General features: G+C 45.3%; 1 pseudogene; it reads left to right on the top strand.

The window, feature by feature from the left end:
* Positions 1 to 4,060: 4,060 nt before the first annotated feature.
* LOC120648328 lies at positions 4,061 to 4,826 on the top strand (annotated as a pseudogene).
* The last annotated feature ends 3,115 nt before the right edge of the window (positions 4,827 to 7,941 follow it).

Raw genomic sequence — 7,941 nt, 5'->3', positions numbered from 1 at the left:
AATTCTCTGACCGATGGAAGATCTTTAGACTGTTCCGGCGGGTCGACGTGGCTCATCCTGCACTCGCTGCCACGCCGGATCTAATTCTCTATCGCTAATCACGGAAACAAAGAAGAACGATCAAAATAGAAAGGATTATCTTGTTGATTCTTCTGATTTCTAGTTAGTCGATAGTGTGATGCAAGGAGCCAAAGAGTTGGGAATAAAGGGCAGAGAAGATGAAGCGTGCTGCTAGTGGAGAATTTATTCGTTATTTTGGCGCGGGAGTCAAAGCGGCGTGAGGTTCTCGATGACTCTAGTATTTTCGTCGGTATGCGGCTGATAGTTACTACTGATAAACGCTACACATTTCATAAATTCGAGCCATCCAAATCAGATCTGACGGCTATTAATTTACATGCGACGTGGCCCTATGAGAGGCCTGATCCAGGGTGGGCTATTAATTTACATAGGCGCGGCATTGCCGCGCCCACCCAGGCTATCTCATGATCCAGTTAGCCAGCTTGTCATCAACATTGACAATGTGTTGGTTAAATTACATTTCATTTTGTGGTTATAGTTTAAGTAGATAGAAGCATTACATTTATAACAGCAAACTGCAATTGAGAAATCCTATGTGGATCTATTACAATATTATGTATCCCAATGATATATGAATGTTGTGTTTCCTACTAGCTCTTTCTCTAAAGTTCGGTTCATATCACTATGTCATCTGCTACGAAGAGAAGAAAAACAAGAGCGACACAATGCTTATCTTCTTTTAAGAACAATTTTCGAACGAGCTGTTGAAACGTCTTTTAAGAACAATTATCGAACGAGCAGTTGAAAATTATTTACGTCGTTGAATGGGACTCTAAAGCATAGCTCTAAATATCACCCCTCCTTCTCTAAATTTTTTAGCCTAAGTCCTGGAACGCGTGTTGGGGAGCTGGCCGCTGGTTTCCAAATGTACAAAGTTGTTTGGGTACAAAATATATTATTCTCTATTAGCCATATATTACTAACTGGACTATTTTGGTTATTGCTTTTAGCCCTGCCATCTTTTTGGGTTCGTCTATGTCTAACTCGAGTGATTTGAGGCACTCCAACACTCAGGTGATTTATTCCTTTCTTTCACCTAGATGAGGTCAAAATAAGAAACCGAGTGAAACAAGAGACTTTCTCACCTAAATTTTGCAACCATCAGATCTGAAATAAACGGCAACAAAAACATAACAAAAAATAAACTAATTAATGAAAACAAGAAAATGAAGAATAAAAATACAAAAAGCAAGCAAAATTCTCAAAATATTTCTATGGATTACAAATACTCAAATTTTTTTGGGACCAATATGTAAACCCACAAATGCCAAAATCATAATAACAAAAAAGGAGAAATTACACCCAAAATCAACATAAATGACAGTGCTAAGAGTACTGTAATTTATAATGAAATGAACTATCATTAAACTAAGACTGCATTGTTCAAGCAACAAATATGAAGAGAAAATAGAAAATTCAGAGAATGAACCCATCAATTTTTTTGTGGGCACAGTTACTAACCCATCTAATGCAAAAGACAAATTAACAAATCAGAATCAAAATATTTCTATGCATTCCAAAATTTCAAAAAAATTTGGAACAGTGAGTAACCCATCAAATGCCAAAGAGAAAATAACAAATCAAAATCAAAATATTTCTATGGGTTCCAAATTTTCAAAAACAAATTGGGGGCAGTGAGTAACCTATCAAATGCCAAAGAGAAAATAACAAATCAAAATCAAAATATTTCTATAGATTCCAAAATTTCAAAAAAAAATTGGGGACAATGAGTAACCCGTCAAATGCCAAAGACAAATTAACAAATCAAAATCAAAATAATTCTATGGATTCCAAAATTTCAAAAAAAAATGGGGATAGTGAGTAACCCGTCAGATGCCAAAGACAAATTAACAAATCAAAATCAAAATAAACAGTGAGTAACCCGTCAAATGACAAAGATATACTAACAAATCAAAATTAAAAATTATGGGCACTCTTGCTAAAGAAAAATATTACATCTACTTACACCCCAAATATATTAAGGTTACAGTACTATGAACACTGTAATTTACAATGAAATGCACTGTCAATAAAATAAAAAATGATCGCGCTACAATATCATTGACTTAACAAGCTAGAAAACTAAACAGATCCCACAAAGACATCATAAGAGGCAAAAAAATCACAGAATATATCTAATTCATTGCAAATATGCAAAATTTTATTGCTGCTAAATGAGACTACATAATAGTTTAAAAAAAAGAGACTACATTACTGACAGTTATGAACATGACAGTACTATGAACATGACTTTGGGTTACAAAAAATCAGAAATTTATGTATACCACTTTAGAGAAATACTCTGTCAATCCAGATAACTACATTCACTACATGTGTAACTGACAGTACTAATGGAGAAGATAAGAAGTTCTCAAGAATAAGATGGAATTACAACCGTAATCACAGGTACATGATATAATAATGACAGTCCCAATTAATTAAAGTGACAACATGAGCTCAGATGTAAAATTAATTAAAACTAACTGTATGAGACGAAAAACAGGATGGATCATTCATGGAATTGCTGGATATACTAACACCTGGCAGTAAATATAAAATGAAAGAAAATTAACATAAATCAACAAGCAAAAAGAATCACTACGCTAGAACAAGTAAAATAATGCAATCAGAGCAATAACAAAGACGAAAAGCTATGTCACAACATGCCAGCATGTAAGGCAGTGTGTGTGTATTGTGTCTGTCCTCAAGTACTATCCTGCTCTAATTCAAAAAAAAAAGTACTATCCTGCTCGATGGAATCTCTGAAGAAACAAAGCTCATATGGACTACATAATTGAAGATAGATCAGTGGTGGAAATGGTAGTGGTCTGGGAGATCAGGCAGCGGTCACGGCATACTATCTGATGACCAAGCTCTATCCGTGCCACATACCCAGAGAGAGAGAGAGAGAGAGAGAATGGAAGCACACGGCTGGAGTCTGGGAGGTGCGCGTCCGAGATGGGGGAGCCCCCGTAGAGCACGAGCGGCAGCAGCACCACGCCCCGGCACCGCTCCCTCCTCAGCGCCGCCTCGTTCTCGGCCTCCGACTCGGTGGCCAGATGCAGGGCCTCCGACGCGCGCCGCCTGTGGTCGTTGTGGCTATGCGCGCTCCAGCAGAGAGAGAGAGAGAGAGAGAGAGAGAGAGAGAGAGAGAGAGAGAGAGAGAGAGAGCAGTGCCGCACCAGGATGCCGGGTCGGAAGGAAACGGCGGCGTCTGCGAAGGAGCAAAATTCAGTCAGATGCAAAGCGGCGGCCACACCAGGATCACAGTCAAAATCATCGAGAAAATTGCAAACAACAGATGAAAGCAACCTAATTGAATCTCAAACACAAGCAAATTGACATGCAGAATAGATAATACAGATGAATAAAGGGAAAGAAGAGACCAGGAAGGGGAACCCTAGAATTGCCTATCTGGAGAAAGCGGAAGGGGAGAAATGAAGACGAAGGGGAAAGAGAATGAACTGAAACTTCCAGAGGAAGAAGGCGCGATTCCAAAAAAAAAAAACTCGTTCAGGAGGGGCCGCATGTCAGATAAAATGAAGTGGGGAAAGGAATAGATTTGAGCCACTCCATAGCAAATCCACTCCATAGCAAATCCAACGGACACAAAAATCGAGTGAGAGAGTACCACAAATCACTCAAGTGAGATATAGCTTTTCCTATCTTTTTCGGTAAACTCTGTTCCAGCCATTGAACGGAACGGATGCACCATTGAAATGCCTGTTCCGTAGCCAAAAGTGGTGTGCGGCTGTGCGCATAGCAGCAATGAGCGTTTACAGCAGCCAGCGAAAGAGGAAAATGCAGGTGCGGAAAGCACATCCTGACCTCAGCACGCAGAGGAAACAGGTGGGGCGCCATGGACTCAACAACGATTCCAGATATCGGCGGCCAAAGTAAACAGCACAAGCTGCAGAGAGAGCGCACTCTCCTTGCTCGCCTAATCTAAAGCTGCGCTCACTCCCAGTTCCACGTCCCCATGGGATCCTAACACTACGGCTCCACCTCCCAATCAGTCTTCACCGTCGTCGATTCCAACCCCAAGCTGGTCCACAAACCTGCCGTGCCCAAGGCCACCGAACAAATCCCCATCACGTCCCTACCGGAGGAGGGGGCTCGAGAGGAGGGGCCGCCGCCGCCAAGATACAGGCGGCCTTCCGCGGGCACCAGGTCCGACGGCACGTCACGGCCGTGCGCGCAGCTGACGCCGAGGCGACGCGGCTGAAGCGGCTGCTCCGGCAGCAGGGGACTGTGGATGCCGTCCACGGCGATGAGCGTGAGCAGGACCAGTTCTCGGAGGTGTTCATAGCCGTGTTGCTGCGGCTTGACGCCGTGCCGGGGCACTACCCGGCCGTGCGGGACGCGCCGGCCCGTCATCGGCCGCAGGAGCTGTTCGACTTCGACGCCGTGGTCGTGGCGCCTGAGGTGCCGCGCCTTATGACCCCAACCCCAATGTTGGTTTGAGACTACCAGGATGTGTTTGGTTGCATGCATCATGTGTGGATGATCTTGGATGGTGCGGTCCAACCAAAGATACAGTAAGTTTGTTGAACTCTTGTTCAACTGAAGATCCTATTCGTGGTATTATATTATTCATCATGGCTAAACCTATATATGGCAGTTGGGTTGGCAAAGAAAAACTTGGAAACAACTTCCAGAAAAACATCCCAAAGATAGCAGTGGTATCTATCACGTAATTCCTGAAACCAATGAACACATGCTCTGGTGGAATAGCAAATGCTGAATTATTTGTGTTGGATATTAAGAAGATGTGCACGTCTGACAAGCAGTGATAGAGATATAGAGGAGTATGTGGGGCTAGCTGCTCTCCATGGCCATTTCCTAGGAAACACCAGATTCAGAAGGACATACACCAGCTGAAGCAGGAGCACAGGGCCATATCCTCAGCGTGCTGCAATAACATAGGCAGTTGCATTTCTTGCATTGCCTGCGTACTCTGTACTTCTGAACGTCGTCCTCCAGCACCATTAATAGGAGAGCTCAGCTAGACGGAACAACAGTGGAGGTAGGCACGAAGAGCACGTGCGGGAGGCCGAGCGCATGCTGTGTAGGCGCCAGAAACTGTGAGCAGGCATCTCTCTAGAAGTAGAGGAGCTCTGCGCCTGAACGGGCTTCTGGGCCTTACGGGTTTACAAGATTATTTTGTAAGGTAGCTTGGAACATCAATGCTTTGAACGCCTTATGGTGCTTAGATAGTAAAAACTTTTGCCTGCTGAATGATGTCTTAATGGTGCTGCTACAAATTAAAAGAAGAACCCGCAGTTCATCAAAGATTACATGCCAATAAGCTTGATTCATAGCATGTTAATGTAACTTTTTTGGGCAACTTCCGCAGCCATTCATTGTGCATTAAGAAACATCTTTTGCTCTTTCAACATACTACCATCAATGAGGTATAGAACTCCAACTCTTGCATCCCATAATAAGAGGTCCAATAGGTACTTTCTGTTCAGGAGGGAAGATTTGCACAATAAACCGAAAAATGGCGCAAATGAGGATAATGATCCTAAACTCCAAAAATGGTTGCAAAAAGTAGACTTTTGTGGACATCATTTGCAGAACAGATATATAAGAAGACAGATGCTAGAATCTCATGGTAGTGGTATCAATAGTGATGAATAATGTGGTAGCCTTAAATTGAAGTTGTTATACTGCAGCTTCTTATTTTATCAAATGCAGCGTTAGTGATACGTATCTGTATTTTTAGATAAGGAAAGCATACAAGTACGCATACAAATATAGAGACGTACGGGGGGATACAGGAACAGCTGCCCCAGCCGAACTGCACTAAGGACCCGACAGAAAATAAAAATTACACTGAAGTCCCTGGATCCAGAGCAAGCCGAAGGCACTCGTCGTCCTCGTCGCCGGCCGCCGCCACCGAAGAAGACGCCGGGCAACACCTTGAGCAGGAAAAGTCCCATCGCCCACAGGCTTTGAAAGGAGTCGAAGAAGACACCCGTTGCGAACGGCGGGATGAAGCCATCGGCGGTCGCCCATCGACCGAGGCCGCGCCTCGACCCATCCTGCTCCAGGATCTGAGCTCGCCATCGACGGACCCCGCCGCCGAGGGAAGACCGAGGCAGATCCAGCCAGCCACCTTCCACAGCACCCACAGCACCTCCCGCATCCTTGAAGCAAAAGGGCAGGAGCAACATCACCAGAAGGGCGACGAAGATCCAAGCCTGGACTCCTGTACAACAGCTCCCAAACTCGCTGGTGGCACCGGAGTAGAGCACCAACGGATAAGAATGCATGGGCTAAGAATTGGTAAGCTTTCAATCATGTAAACCAATCTGAACACTAATTTTGGTGTCATAGAATAGGACTGCGACAAACGGGAAGCTTCACGCACATTTTGTCGAACACCTTGCAGACAGTGGAGGTAATGGCTTGACCAGCACGAATGCTGGAAGCCATGGCTGAAGCTGCTGCTCACGCTGGCATTGCGTCGATGTACATCTAGGGGGAGCTGTTAATCGCAGCACCGTGGCATCGTTTTGCAGCTCGCGCGAGCTGTAGATGGACGACGGCTCCGTGGCAACAGTGGAGGGGCAGAGGAGCTTCGGGACGGGCGGCGGCGTACGAATATGCCATTCGTGGGCCTCGCAGCTCCAACGCCTGGACTGCTATGTCCTGGGCTCCTGGCACTACCCACGTCAAAGTAGAGGGGGATGTCTGGGAGGGGAGAGAAGAGGCAGGTGACTTGCGACGATAGCCCCGGTGCCGCCGAATTGGAGGTGGCGTGAGATGGGGGGCGACGTGGCGGCTGTGGCAAGGCCGCAAGGGGAAGGGAGTCGGGGCTAGGAGGACGACATCGGTGGGTTGCCCGTCAGGCGGACAACGGCGGGATCCCTGATCGCTATTTGTTCCCGGCCGGCGGGCAGACAGAGCAGCCTCGCCCCTCTTGGAGCTCGCGAACGCATCCGTTTGCGCAACCTCCGGGAGCAATGGTGGGTAGCGCGCCGGTAGGAGGAGATCTCGTTTGCGCATCCTCTGAGAGCAGCCGTGGTTACTGGGTAGCACGCCGCCAGCCGTCAGGATGATAGTGGCGGCGCCGGAGCGACGGCGTGGGGATCATGCGGGCTCGAGACACTTCGCGATAGCCCATTCTAACCGCCAGATTAGAATCGAACGGTGGAGAAATAAGAGCGACGTGGCATTGCGAACTGTCAATTTTGGCCTGTTTGTAGGGTCTGGCTTTCGTCTTATAGAGATACTTCCTGGTAAAGGAAGTCATTTTGGACATAAACACGGTCTCAAAAATAATATTGACCACTATCTTTTTGTTATAAAAAATTATAAAATATAGTAAATATATACTTTTACGAAATTGCATTTCAAGATGAAGGTACTTATATATATCACTTTTATATTTTCAAACTCAATCCAGAAAAATTATTTATAGTCAAAATTTAAAATGTTCAACTTAAAACGAACTTAAAACGATTTCCTTTACCAATACAAAGGGAGTACATATACATACCCGGCCTTGGGCCCCCACCTGACTTGGGCCCTCGGCTGTCGCACATGCTGCCCTACCCCTAGGGCCGGCACTGGCTTTCGTCGCAGACTCGCTAGTAGCACCCACGTGTCGACGTGTCGAGCTCCAGACATGGTACTGCCCGGTAGAGGCTTGAGCTTTTTCTCAGACTATCTGCACTCGTCATACTCTAAATTCATCTTCTAAAAGAAATATTCTGTCCTAGTCATCAATATTCTCTTCTCTACATCTAGTTTTTCTGCACTCGTTCATACTCTATACTCATCCTGTATATCAACTACCCAACTATGGGTCCCACTTGTGTGATAGAACCGCCCAAATTAAACCGGCTTAAG

Source organism: Panicum virgatum, chromosome 9K (assembly GCF_016808335.1).
Source record: "Panicum virgatum strain AP13 chromosome 9K, P.virgatum_v5, whole genome shotgun sequence".
Classification (NCBI taxonomy): Eukaryota; Viridiplantae; Streptophyta; class Magnoliopsida; order Poales; family Poaceae; genus Panicum; species Panicum virgatum.
This window is presented reverse-complemented; position numbering and strand designations above follow the sequence as displayed.